This window comes from Rattus norvegicus, chromosome 18 (assembly GCF_021556685.1).
Source record: "Rattus norvegicus strain SHRSP/BbbUtx chromosome 18, alternate assembly SHRSP_T2T, whole genome shotgun sequence".
Lineage (NCBI taxonomy): Eukaryota > Metazoa > Chordata > Mammalia > Rodentia > Muridae > Rattus > Rattus norvegicus.
In genome coordinates, this window is record NC_141551.1 from 25,696,018 (window position 1) to 25,711,472 (window position 15,455).

General features: G+C 44.9%; 1 protein-coding gene across 7 annotated transcripts in view; it reads right to left on the reverse strand.

Annotated features, from left to right (window-relative positions):
• Nucleotides 1-15,455, reverse strand: part of Epb41l4a (erythrocyte membrane protein band 4.1 like 4A) — a 209,261-nt gene that overhangs the window by 149,784 nt on the left and 44,022 nt on the right. The gene's annotated exons all lie outside the window — the stretch shown is intronic.

The window sequence follows — 15,455 nt, forward strand, 5'->3', positions numbered from 1 at the left end:
TGTACTAAAATCCAAAGTTTTGGTGACTACGGCTAGCATAAACAATCTGATAACTAACTAGAGTCATGATCAATAGAGTAGATTTATCAAATTTGTCAGTTTCAAATGCATAAATACTAAAGCAAATGCAATCATGTTGGACTAACAAAAGAATCCTTTTATGACTAAGCAAGACTCATTCTTTGCACTTATACATGAGAAAACTAAGGCCTAGCCTAGCTAAGGCACCCTGTTACCTCACAGCAGGCTAAGGGAGGGACCAAGGGAATAGCAGGCTAAGGGAATAGAATCCAGAGCTCCCAGTGAGGGCCCAGGAGCCAGGAGAGAAGCACTCCAAGTGTGGGACTGCAGCCAGGCTATAAGTGAGGGCACAGGCTAGGAAGGTGGCTCAGTAAGGTACCTCCTGCACAATAAGCATGAAGACCTGAGTTCTGTCCACACAGCTAGGTGAAGAGCTGGATACAGTACCAACGTGGTCCCAGCATGGGTACGGGAGGGGGATGTGGGGGGGAGGAATCGGGTGGATCCCTGGGGCTCATGCCTGGCCAGCCTTGTCTACTTACTGAGCTCCAGGGCCGGTGAGAGTGTTTATATATATATGTATGTACATATACGTACATACATATGTCATAGTACCTAAGAAACAATACCCAAGGTTGTCCTGCGGCATCTACATGCATGTACACACCAGTGTGTACTCACCTAAGCATGCTCAGATAAAGAACATGAGTGAGGAAACAATGGAAGACTTTCCTAGTGAGGAACCCCTGTGGGGATTTCTGGTTCTTATCTAAGATAAGCTCTCTGATGGCCTTGATAAAGTATGGCCACTGCGGTCACCTCCAGTTTTTGAGCCATGTGGTCTCGTAAGGGGTACCAGCAAGTATGTGGCTCCCAGGTGAAATGGACATTTCCCATGGTCGATGGCCTCACTCTGGCCACCAGATGATAGCAAGACATACATAGCCTTTGAGTTTACAATTGATTTAGTGAATCAATCTTCATCAAATCTCTATATTTTACATATAATTCACTGTGTTCAATAACATACCGACCTTATCATTTGAAATTGATACAAATATAGCCTACCTGTCTCCCACTTAATACTTCAGGCAATAAATTTCAAATTCCACTGGGTATGTGTGTACAGTGCACACACATGTACCCACGCATGCGCGTGTGCATCCGGCTCTGTCGGCCTAAAGTTTTGCATTGCTTGAAGAGACCATCAAAGTCACGGACTTTGAAAAGCACTGGATATTTTATTAACTGAAATATCAACTATTAGGATGTCCCTAATACAGTCTCATAACCTCGCAAACGAGCGAAGCAGGCAACGCGTTAAAAGCATTTGCTTATGGACGGCATCCGATAACCCGGAAAGGAAGTGATTTTACACAGTTACTACCTGCTCTGAAGAAACGGACACTCTATATAAAGCCCTACGTCAATAAAAACCGAACTGTGCACACGAATCCGAAAGTCTGTGAATAAAAGATGATTTGCTTCAGTATCTGTCTGCAAAACTACTTCATTCTACAGAACACATCAAGACAATTTGCAAACCAGGAGGCAATTACTAACTAAACTCTGTAAGAGAAGTACATGGTTGGGAAATAATCTAACCTAAAAACTGTTTCAAACTTGGCTTTAAAAGAGGTTAGTAAGTTACTATCCTAATGTAAGAGGAGATACTGAGTAACAAGAAGACAATCAGGTTGCTGGATGTAGAGGATGTGGCCAATCCGATCAGCAGCTTCCCTCCGCCCCCTTTTCTCCCCGCTGTCCATTCTACCTCCTCTCCTCTTGCTTTCCACTGAGCCGTGGGCACAGGAAGCTCACCTTATCCTACCCCCATATCTAAAGCATCTGGGCTAGGTGTTCCCGGACTCAGCATAGAGTCCTCTGCAGGCCTGACTGAAAGGCAGTCCTGAGGCCAGGCTGGGCCCAGGGCACTTTAACTCCCATAATGCCAGGCACACCTTCCAGGTTCCCAGTGCTCATTGTCAATGACAGTTTAACCTGATACAGGTGAGCACACCCGAGGTGGCCAGGTCGACTCTTCTGCACCAGGCAAGGTGAAACAGCAGCAGGAGGAAGTGGTGACACCGGCTGAGAAAGCCTGGAGGTTGAGTTTGAAGAGGTGTATGTGAAGGGACGGTGGTCACCAGCATCCAGAAGGAGAGCCTGCACGCTCCACTTACCCGATGAGCAAACCAGGGAAAGTCCAAGGGTGAGAGTCCTGGGTTTTGCATGGCCACACTCGTGAAAGAGCATGTCTCAACAGTCCGTCCAGGCGGCGCAAACAAACCTCTCACAACCCAGAATTCAAGAGAATGGCACGAGACACTTTGCACGGAATGAGTGTGCTCTAAGCAAGCTTTTGAGAAGATGCTCACGACGCATTCGTGACTTTCAATACAAGTGTGGTACTCAGAGCGTGGCCTGCGGGAACACATTCCTCTTGAAAGCAACTGCTATATAAACAAAGCACAAAGAAGAAGCCGAGCGTGGCAGCTGGCTGCAGACAAGCAAGAGCTTTCCACCATGTCTTTTACATTAAGGGCTCTCAAGTGCTTTGAAGAATTAATTGATTCTCTTCTCCCAACAGGCCTGGAAAAACACTTCTTCAAATTTGGCTTCATAATTTCAAACATGTCCAGGTTCCTAGGAGTCGGCCAATTTCCGATTCAGTGTGTTGAGAGGAAACAGTACGGAGACAAGGCACGGCGGCTGAGAACACAGACTGGGCAACGGTACCCACCAATGATACCGGCCCCCAGAAGCAAGTCACCGGGTTGATGCTAATGTGGCCAGCGGTTATGGGAATCAGTTCCAAGTCCATATATTATATATACTAAATATAAGATGTAAATTATATATATGCATATATATATATATATACCTTTTAAATATTATACTTCAAAGCCTACTTCATGACATCAAAAAATGCTCAAAATATCTTTTCTTCCTTCCTTTCTTTCTTTCTTTCCTTCTTTCTTTCTTTCTTTCTTTTATATTGGCAGGGTCTTACTATGCAGCCCTGGCTGGTCTGGAACTCACTATGGAGACCAGGCTGCCTTTGAACTCACAGACGTCCCTGCTTCTGCCTCTCAAGTGCTGGGATCAAAGGTGTGTGCCACTATGACTGGGCCTAGATATCAACTTTTAGATGTAGGCTGTAATAACACTTCTGTACCCCGTTGTCTTTTATTTTTCAGATGCTCTCAGTATTCCTCTGCCTCTGGCCCTATCGCATCTGTAATATACGGTAATAGGCACGCACGCCTGTACTTTAGGATAGAATATTCTACATAAAGACTTCAACTGCTAAAATGGGTTTACATAAGGAATGCCAACCAATGGTCATCCCTGCACACTGGGGTTGTAGGTTGATTTTCATCTTATTGCTGCTACCAATTGCAGAATAATTTTAGAGAGAAATATACAAACAGTAGGTGAGTTTTAAAATATGTACATCTGTATAAGAACCCAACGAAAACCAAAACATTCCCATTATCATAGGCCATTACTTAACAGTACAGCCATGAAAACACAGGGACACGGACACACACACACACACACACACACACACACACACACACACACAGAGAGAGAGAGAGAGAGAGAGAGAAAGAGAGAGGAGAGAGGAGAGAGACCCCCTCCACATATATGGGTGCCTCTTCCCATAGATTCAGCCAATTGAAGACTTAAAAAAAACTCAAGGAAAAAAATGCATATGTACTAAATATGTACACGTTTCTTGTCATTAGTTATTTTTTTAAAGATTTATTTATCTATTTTATATATATGAGTACACTGTAGCTGTCTTCAGACACACCAGAAGAGGGCATCAGACCCCATTACAGATGGTTGTGAGCTACTGTGTGGTTGCTGGGATTTGAACTCAGGACCTCTGGAAGAGAAGTCAGTGTTCCTAACTGGCGAGCCATCTCTCCATTAGTTCTTAAACAACACAACAATCTACACAGTTCTTACTCCATAATAGATTTAATATGAGCTGCATTGCTTTATCTAAGGAACTAATGTTTGGTGTCTGCAGGGCGGGAAGGAGCTGGGACAAATCCTCAGGGAATACTGAAGGCCAACTGTGCACAGAAGGAGACTCCTGGTTATGGTTATGAGTGCACAAACAGACACACAGACACACACAGACATGCACCTACACACACAAACGCAGCAACCTTTTACCCACTTATAATAATATTATTCATCTTCATGTGTATGCACTGTGTGGGCTTGAGTGAGTTCGTTTGTATCACGTGCCACTGCGGCTGGCAGAAGTCAGAGAGGGCACAGGATCCCCTGAAGCTGATGTCACTGGGAATGGAGGAAGCCGGGTCTTCTAAGAGAGCAGCAAATGTTCTTCGATGTTGAGCCATCTCTCCAGTGTTTGTTGTGGGTGGCTGTTTTTTGATTGATTGCTTTTGTGAGACAGGACCTCTGCATAGTCAGGCTGTTCTGGAACTCACTATGTAGGCTGGGCTGGCCTCGAACCGACACAGACCCACTTGCCTCTGCCTTCCTAAAGCATGTGCCACACCACCACCGGCTCCTTGTTTTGTTTTGTTTTGTTTTAATATAGCTTTATCATGTTGCCCAAAGAGACCTCGGGCTTTCCGAGAGCCCCAGCTTCCACCTCTGAGGTTACAGGCATGAACCACAGACAGGCTTGCAATACTCCCCTGCATTCTCCAAATGTCCAGTGTAGCTGATAATTTAATAACTGAGAAAATTTACAGAGTTCGTTAATTAATATCATTAATGATGAAAGATTAATACATATGTCTAGTAATTTAAGTTACTCCAATATGCCATGACCAAGCCTGTTAATGGTGTCATACTGTGGCTGCCCTCTCTTACTAAGGTCACCAGCGCTCCATGACTTCACATCATTTAGTCAACAGACACAACCCGTTACCATTTCTTAAATGACGAATCCCTTAACATTATGTTAAGTATTTTCTCTTAACCTACCAAAGGGCCCAAGTGAGAAAGACTTTATATTTATAAATGCCTAGAGGTTAATAAATAGAAAGTAAAAGAAGCCTTCATAAGAGACCATTTGTTCTGGCTGTTATGAAAAATGTTATCCTGAGGAGTTCATAAGCAGAAACGCGGCAGCCATAACCCACGGGACCACAAATGTTCAGGGCAGCCAACACTTTATAATGTTTCTCATCACCGACAGCAGCGCAGACTGAACTTTAGAGAAATAAGAACTTCAAGTCATCATTTGCCTGGCTGGTCAAAAGATTTTACCCCAACCATTATCTGTGAGGCCTCTCTAATGATGGGCTGAAGGAGACACAGGCTACTTAACTCCTCACCACACTGCAGAGCCTTCCAAGCATCAGGGAAGAGGGGGTGGGGAGGTGCTGCCATACTGGCTATTTTGATCATTACATCCAAACAGCCACACTGTCTCTAACCTAGACAGTGGCTGGGCACAGCCAATAAGCCAACCGCAGCCCAACAGCACAATAGTGACAGAGGTAGCCATGCTCGATGCGCTCACGAACGAATGGGTAAGGAAATGCTATCAGAAAAGCACCCGAAGCTATAATTGGTTAATCTCACCCTGACTCCAAACAATGTGGGGAAACAAAAACAAAAACACAGGGGCAAGGCAGGTGTAGGCACAGACACAGGCTCTCTCCTCCTTCCCCCTCTCTGTCTGTGTCTCTGTCTCCTCTCTGTGTCTCTGTCTCTGTCTCTGTCTCTGTCTCTGTCTCTGTCTCCCTCTCCCTCTCCCTCTCTCTCTCTCTCTCTCTCTCTCTCTCTCTCTCTCTCACACACACACACACACACACACACACACACACACACACATATACTGATATTTTCAAAGGGTGAACCTTAAGAGGATCAAAACTGGGCTTGTAACCATATTACAATGATGTCTGCCTGTTTCACTGTGTGGGCATTTGTTCTGAACATAGAAGGGCATCCTTGGTTTGTGGAGGGCACAGGATGAGGACAGTGAAAGAATCAGCTGAATTTTAAAGAACTGAGGGCCACCCTGGTAATCTGTTTATTAAGATGCAGAGTTCCAGTAAGTACTCACACATTCTAATTACAGAGTTTGACACTGCCAAGTTTGTTAGCCTGAAAGCATTAACCCCCTGTTCCAGAACGATTACACAGCCTCACCTGCACACACAAGGTGCTGTATTTGTATCAAACAAGCTCTTAGACCATCGTGCAGACTTTATCCATTCTGTACCTGACTTCTAATCTTGCTTCTTTCTCCGTGGCAAGTTAGAACAGAACAGTACTTACGGAAAAGCACAGAGGGGGGATGATGGAACCAGCGGATATTCAGACAAGAGCTGAAGTGTAAGAAGCTGAGCGGCCAGAGGCCACAGATCAGAGTGGAACCCAAGTGACACCCTGCCTCTCTGCTCAAGCCACCAGCCACTGGCGTCCTGCCTCACATCACACCCCCAACACCTACAATTTTCCATTGACTGCACAGCGCATCTTGCCAGTTGCCAATCCCCGCAGCCCCTCCAACGAAACTCCCAAAGGCTACCCACTGCTTACACCCTGTGCACTGCGGAGACAGCATCTGACTATCTGACTCTCTGCCACATGTCAGTTCTCCTTTCCTTCTGTCTTCCAATGTGGCCTTACAGTAATCAACCTCCGACACTCCGCGGAAGCCAGTGTATGTCATACTTTTTACCTCCTCTGCCCCGTCTCTTCGTCCACCTGATTGATCTGCCCATCCCCACAGTCAGCTCCACCAAGTGAAATCATCGAACATCCCTCAAACTCCCCCTCCAGGCATCTCCTTCACGGAACCTTCCGTGACACCTCAGGAGTCTCCTTCACAGAACCTTCCACAACACCTCCTCCACACACAGTTAGCACATGGTGCCTGGGCTAGAATAAAAACAAAACACACGGAACCTTTCCCCGGCAGCTTGCAAACTCAAGGGCCACGGCTTTCCTGTTCTAATTCTCTTCGCACCTCCAAGAACTATCCTTGTAAATTTCAAAGTAAAGTCACCCTTTTCAGAAGTGAGACTGTTTCATTGGAGCAAGAAGTGTGACTACAGATACGGCTCCTCTGAATGTTTCTCAACTGCCCACAAAAGAGCTGCTGAGAAGTCCTAAATATTAGTCAGCACGGAAAGCAGGGTGTCAGCAGGAGATGAAGGGGTGACATTCAGAGCAAATCTACAAAGATACTATGCTGGGGGCACAACAGTGACACTGAGGAAGCCTCTTGAAGTTTTGTGGAGAGAGAAAAAAGGAAAAAAAATCCCAAGAATTCCATTTGGGAGTCCCGGATTCCATCTGTCTCTTCAGAGCGACAGATGGATACATCATAGTTGTGTTCAGGCTGTTTCCTAACAAGGCATTGTCCCCACACAAAACCCCGAGAGAGCCCCATGCCATCCAGCACTGTTCACACTAGGTGTGATGCTGAGACTACAGGAGGGCCTGACTGAGACAGTGCTGTCTCCTCACAAGTAGGCACGGCACAGTGTGGCAACACAAGACGTGATGTGACAACACAAGACGTGACATCGGGGTTCTGGAGAACTAAAGAAAGAACAAATGCAATTCGGGGGACCCAAAGAGACACAGCAAAGGCAGTTTCAAGAGACAGCAGTGGCAGCAACTCTGTCACCACAGAGCACATCTCGCATGTGAGGTTGGTGACATCACAGAGGCAATGATTTCCGTAGGTAGACCACAGACAGAAGAGAATTCAGAACTATCGAAGTTTGTCAAAGGAGCCATGCCTGGTCGGGCAAAGCTTGTAAGCCCATCAAGTTAAAAGACCGATGCAGGAGGATCACAAGTTCAAAGGCAACCTGGCTCCAGGAAGTAGACATAGCTCAGTGCACAGCATTTACCTCGCATATGGGACACCCTTGAGTGCCAGCTCAGCAACATACATGTACATGCATGCATTCATATATACACACACTGATGCAAACACACACATGAACTCACACATGCACATGTACACATACACCTGCACACACACGAACACACGCACGCACATGTACACATGCATGTAAATGCATGCATACATATACATACACTGATGCAAACACACATACACACGAACTCACACATGCACATGTACACATACACCTGCACACATGCACACACATGCACATATGCACATGTGCTCACACCACACATGCATGCACACACACACACACACCAAGAGAGGAGAGAAGGAGGAGAACACCATTTTGAGGAGGTGCACAGACAGGAAAACACATCCACATATCTTGAGGAGAGGAGAGACTTGAGCCAAGTGCTACCGCAGTAGAACGAAGTTCAAATACCCAGCTGATGAAGTGACTGTGGACTGGAGTTGGGACCTTGCCACTGAGGGACGTGATGGCATACAGTATAGGAGCAGAGGAATAGATGCATATTTCTTCTGGGTCATTCCCTGAGGCTGGCCAAGGCTGGCCAATCAGGAGGCCAGGACGCAAAAGATCAGTAACAACTGCATAGGGAGCTACAGAGAGCTGCGTGAGAAGCCATAGAACAACTACTACGTAGACCTGCACAGCTCTGCAGACATTTTTGAGAAGACAATCTCCTCTAGCAGAAACGGGGCAGAAGCAGCAGGGAATATGGTGGCTTTCTACCGAAGGCGCCCACTGAGGGTATCACCATGTAAAGTGGAAATGGAAAACCCTGCAGATGCGCAGAACACACAGTGTTTGTGATCCATTAGCTGCAGGAGAGAAATGAAGCCAGGAAGAGGGGGATGGTGGGAAGTGGAGTTACTGAGGGCAGGATGGCAGGTCCCAGTCAGAGAGAGACTGACACGTCAAAAGGCGTTCTAGGATTGACAGGTTCCAGAGGACAAGGAAGTCTAAAGTGTAGCCATGCCGAGGGCTGCTATAAACAGCAGTGGTGAGGGTCATGGGGTCAAGGAAGACAATGATGAAGAAGAAATCCGACAGCATGGTGCACGGCCCACTGACCTACACTATTTTCTCATGGATGAAGACAGGTCTCATGGACTCCAGGGCAGCCACATACGATGAGGAGTACTGGGAGTGTGCCACCTGTATCTGATAAAAACTAATTGATTTTTTAATTTGATACTAACTCCATTAAATTTAAGTAAACACCTACAAGCTATTGTGTTAAGTATGTAGAATTCTTTGCACAATGTCTTGGAAAGGCTTTAAAAAATACAAACGTGCTTTGGCCCTTGTCCCCAGACTTAGGGCATGTATCCAAGGGATTAGCTCTTTTTTTTTTAAGTTTTCTCAGATGAAACCGAGGTTGAAAACTCTGGAGCAGTGGTTATGAAGTTGTGAACATGGACTCTGGTGACAGGTTATGCGAGTCTAAAACCCAGACCGGCAAACTTTGAGCTGTGTGACCTTGAGCATAGAACTGCTCCTGTAAAATGGACCCCGTGGGGGTATTCACCCCGTGAGGCGTCTGCGGAAGCTGAGTGACTTAGTGTGAGCACGGTACCAGCACTTGCACGGAACGGATCACTAGGCTACTTGGCATTATTTCGAATGATGCTGACGTCAAAGACACGGCAGCTACACAAGAAACAGTGGTGTGAACTGTCAAAGGCTTCAATCTTTCAATAAGTGCAAATTAAACAAACAAACTAACCCCCTAACAAACCAATGCCTCACAGATGGCCACAGAAGGAAGCAGAAGGCCACGGGGCAGGAGATGTCAGTGAGGTGAAGAAAGATGGGGGAGGGGAAGGTGTCATACTGAACATAGGTCCACATAACCCCCTCAAAGGTAATTTTCAGCCAAGTAATTATGTTGTCTGTTTTCCCAGATAAAATTCTTTATTCATGGACTGGAGGGATAGCTCAGGGGTTAAGAGCACTGACTGCTCTTCCAGAGGTCCTGAGTTCAATTCCCAGCAACCACATGGTGGCTCACAACCATCTGTAATGGGATCCGATGCCCTCTTCTGATGTGTCTGAAGACAGTGACAGTGTACTCATATACATAAATTAAATGAATAATTCTTTAAAAAGTTCTGCATTCACAAATAAATCATGCAAAGACTTCTGGTGGGGGGGGAATACTATTTTCTAATCACAATGCTATTTTTAAAAAAGGGAAAAGAGAAAAAGGAGAAGGGGGAAGGAAAAGAAAAGAAAAGGAAAGAGGCAGCCAGCACACCTTTAATCCCAGCACTGAGGAGGCAGAGGCAGGCAGATCTCTGAACTTGAAGCCAGCCTGGTCTAAACAGTGAGGTCCTGGATAGACAACGCTATAAAGTAAGACCCTTTCTCAAAAGAGCAAACCAACACAGAAACTAACAAAACACAGCCATCTCTTAGTAGACTAACAGAATACATTTTCTTGTTTTATTTTATTTTGTTTTCATTTTTGAGACCTCGTCTTGTCATGTAGCTGTCCTTGATGGTTTACATCAACATGACACAAACTAGAGTTATCCAAAGGAGAGAATGTCAATTGAGAAAATGCCTCCATAAGATCAGGCTATAGGCAGGCCTTTAAGGCATTGTCTTAATTAGTAATCAATGGGGGAGGGCCCAGCCCATTGTGGGACGGGCCACCCATGGGCTGGTGGTCCTGGGTTTTATAAGAAAGCAGGCTGAGCAAGCCATGGGGAGCAAGCCAGTAAGCAGCTCTCCTCCATGGCCTCTGCATCAGCTCCTGTCTCTAGGTTCCTGCCCTGCTTGAGTTCCTGCCCTGGCTTCCTTTGGTGAAGACCAGTAATGTTCAACTATAAGCCAAATAAACCCCAACTTCCCCAACTTCCTTTTGGCCACGTTGTTTGTGGCAGCAATAGTACTGTAACTAAGGAACCCAAGCTGAACCTGAACTTACTGCATGGATAGGCTGGCCTCGAACTCACGCAATCCTCCAGCCTCAGCCTCCCACATTCTGGGGTTACAGGGATCCACTCTAATGTCTGGTATGCGTGCGCGCGTGTGTGTGTGTGTGTGTGTGTGTGTGTGTGTGTGAGAGAGAGAGAGAGAGAGAGAGAGTGTGTGTGTGTGTGAATGTGTGTGTGTATGTGTATATGTGTATGTGTGTGTGTGTGTGTACACATATATACATATACATACTTTAGATTGATAAGCTGTGAAGCTCATTCTGACTTGGTCAATGTTGGGGTCTTTTTAAACCATATGTGAAGACAGTACTAGCAAACATTTCTTTCTATCTGCAGCTATGTGTTTTCTGTTTTTGTTTTCTGAGCCTCAAAACATTAATGCATTAACAACAACAGAACATTCTTTAAGTAAAAAGGAATATTATTAGGTGTGAATCTGGAAGGCACATGTTAAGAAGAATGAAAGGGGAAAGGGGAAGATGTTCACAGGTGGAGGTTGGAGGCTGGGCTATTGGGGAACACCTGCACCACCATCTTGTTTGATTTTTTTCCAGAAATTTCACATAAACCTCAAACTTCTATTCAAATTCCATTTGTCACTGCAAATGAAAAGTTTGGGGATGAAAAGGTTTATTTGGCTTATACTGGTACAATGCTGATCTTCACCAAAGGAAGTCAAGACAGGAGCTCAAGAAAAAGAAACGTTAGCAGCGTATAAGCAAAAATAGGTAATTCACTTATTCACAGGTAGTAAGGTACTAGGAGCTGAAAATTACCTCAAAGACAATTCCCACACAAACAAGACGTTTGTAGTAAGATCTGCGTTGATCAAGCCTTTCAGATGATTTCATTACGTTCGCATTGTTGCCTAGACAAAAAAGTCTGAAATTTCTCTCGGTGAACAAAGCAGTGGGCTTCCTTGTTCTGTTTTCATACATCAATCGTCATGATTGGTTCACATCTGCCCTCCCTACACTGCCCCTCCTCTGCATCCTCTCCAAACCGCACCCTGTTGTGTGCATTCCATCGCCCCCTCTTCCTGCGCGTACCTCAAATAGCTTTCTTCAATCACGTGGACCCTTTTCTATATGTCCATGATACACACACATACACACTCTCACATTCACACATATACATACACCTACACACCCACACACACTCACACATATACACACACCTATACACACACACATACACATGCACACACACTAATATACACTCACGTATACAAATACACATTTGTGTGCACTCACAAATAAACACAGATATACATACAAACACTCACACATGTACACACAGATACACACAAACACACATATAGATGCACGCACACACTAATACACTCACACGTATACACATACACATTTGCACTCGCTCACACATACAGATATACATACACAAATTCACACATATACACACATGTATCTTCCATCAACGAAAGAAAACACACACTGTATATGCCCTTCTGAGTCTGCCTTATTTTGCTTAACATTATGATCTCTATCTACTTCCCTTCATATTCCTACAAATGTCACAATTTTTCCTTATAGCAAATAAATCTCACCATATTTATTACCACATTTTATTAACCCACTCTTTGGATGGCCCTCTAGCCCAGTTCCATTTCTTGGCTACTGCGAATAACACTACAAACATGGGTGTACAGGTCTCTCTGTGGTATGTTGAGACTTCCTCCAGCATGCGGTGTAGTTGGGTCATGTGGTAGTTCTATTTTTAGGTTTGGGCTGCATGACGTTGCATTCCCATACATTGGTTTACTGGCACACCTTTGCTAGGCTATGCCGCTGTCTGTCTTTCTAGAGACAGCCACCCTGACTAGGGTGAAATGGAAGCAGTTTTATTTCCTTGATAGCTAAAGATGTTGACCAGCTTTTCTTTTTTTTTTTTTTTTTTTTTTTTTTTTTTTGTTCTTTTTTTCGGAGCTGGGGACCGAACCCAGGGCCTTGCGCTTCCTAGGCAAGCGCTCTACCACTGAGCTAAATCCCCAGCCCCAACCAGCTTTTCAAATATTTACTGGGCACTGTATCTCCTCTTATGAGAACCATCTATTCAGCTCATTGAATACTTGTTTGCTTAATGTTTATAGTTCTTTATATACTTGCGATATTAATCTACTGTCAGGTATAGAATTAACAAAGATTTTTGGTTTTTGCCAACCTGGAGGGTGACTGTCTCCTTTACTGTGCATAATCTTTTTAATTCCATGGAATCCCTTGGAGTAATTTCTTGTGTTACTGGAGTCCTCTTCTGAAGCTACAGAGTTTTGACTGCGTTCTACTCTTGAAGTTACTAATGTTTCAAGCCTTATATAAGGTCTTCTGTCTATATTGACTTAGTGTTTTGTGCAAGGTCAAGAGTAGGGATCTAGTTTCATTCTTCTACAAGTGGAAATCCACGTTTCCCAGGATCATTTATTAAAGAGGTGTCAGTTTTCTGGTGTGTGTCTTTAACATCTCTGATGAGAATTGGGTGGGTGGGGCAGATAAGATGGCTGACCAATTGAAGGCTCACCATGCCCAGCAATACGACGTGGTAGAAAGAACTGACTCTCTGTTAAGTTGTCCTCCGACCATCACATCTGTGCACACATGCACTCTAAATAAAGAAATAAATATAACTTTAAATATTTAAAGAAAAGGTAGGTGGCTATAGCTTTCTGACTACTTCCGGAGTGCCTATTCTATTTCGTTTATAAGTGCCCTGTTCTGTGCCAATATCATATGGTTAGTATACTATGGTACCCAAGTGAAACTTAAGCGTTCGCATTATATTCAAATTTTTACATAAAGTCTGAAACTTCTTGAAGGTTGGTCTCCAAGGAGGAAGCCATTCCCTACACCCTCTTTTCCACAAATGTTTCACACTTCAGAATGATGCTTCACAGCTTCTAGAGGGCTAACTGTGTGTGGATCAGCACAGGCTGAGTTTCACAGCCCAAACAACTCCAACCATGCAGTGCAATACTTTCCTGGTTCCTCATTAGCGAGACGGGTTCGTCAGGGGGTGTGTGAGATCAAGGAATATTCTTCCAGTCTCTGCTGACACAACTATAGCATTTGCAGACCTGCAACTTGACAAAGTATACCAGTCAAGAAGAGTGCCAGGTGGAGACCTGTTTGTCCTTTAGGTGCTCTCTCTAATCAGAGAGAGCTTGGGCAGGAGGTGAACACATAACAAACACTAATTCTGTTTCTCTCGATTCTCCCAGAGAACAACACTCTCCACTATACTTTTGAAAAGGTACAGTTCTATCACACCCTAGGACCATAAAAATGTCACTGTCTACCTTAGTAAAGGTTACCGTGATCAAGGGATTCCTGAAGTTGGCCTTATTCACATCATTGTAGGCCTGAAGAGTTCATGGTCCCACCTGCAGCTAGTCGCTTACTCAGGAATTAGGTGACTTCACCAGAACCTTCTCCCCATTGAATTTGTAAAATACAGGTGAGCGGCAGGTACAGGATAGAAGGAGGCCTGTCATTGGATGAAAGGAAGGATGGGCGGGAGAGAAGTTTGAAGGAAGAGGAGGAGACTGGAACAGAGAGGAGAAGAGAGAGGAGGGAGAGAGAGAGAAGCCATGGCAGGTGATGTTAAGATTCCGCTCTGTGTATTTACAGGTTGTAATTAATGTTCTTAAGGAATGGATGGTACTGGGCTTTGTATGTTTAGGTGGGCAATTATATCTTATCAATTGGGCCAAAGGTTATTGTGTTGTGTGTTCTTTTATGTGACGGTTTGAGTGTAGGAAATTATGCGGTGGCAGGAGACACTGGGCTGCCACGGAGTTGGGATGTGTTTCTGCCAAGATATCCAGCGGACATCTTGGGGCACCGCGGTGCCGAACCAAGTGAGGTAAAAGACCACCCTACTTTTTTTATTTTTTATATTTTTACAACAACATGAGAATATGAATGTCTTACAGGCTGCTTTGTTTTTCAAGGGTAACATGTAACAACATGGTGCTCTTCCTGAACACAGTGCCTCCTACTTGTAACCAGCCCACCGGAGGTGGAGGAGGAGTTTGAGGACAGGAGTGTGAGCCCCCATCATGAGGAAAACACAGGCTAGAGCACTGGTTCAGTAGATGCCAGCTATTGCTGCTGCTGCTGCAGAGGACCGGTATCCAATTTCCAGGATGCTTGTCAGCATCTCAGAACTGCCCTAACTCCAGCTCCAGGGAACTTGTGCTGGTTTGAAGGAGACCAGGGCCCATGGGCTCATGTCTGGCCCCTAGGTAAGGGAATTATTTAGGAAGGACTAGGAGGTGTGACCTCATTAGAATAGGTGTGGCCTTATCAGAGAAGGTGTGTTACTAGAAATGGGCTTTGAGATTTCCAAAGTCCACTCCAGGCCTGTGTGTGTGTGTGTGTGTGTGTGTGTGTGTGTGTGTGTGTGTGTGTGTGTGTGTGTTCCTGCTGTCTACACATCAGGATGTAAAGCTCTCAGCTATTACTGCTCTAGCACCATGTCTGTCTGCTCACATGAGGACGATGGCTTCACCCTTCAAAACTGTAAACAAATCCCCAATTAAATGCCTTCTTTTATAAACTGCTCAGTGCTACTCCCAGCGATA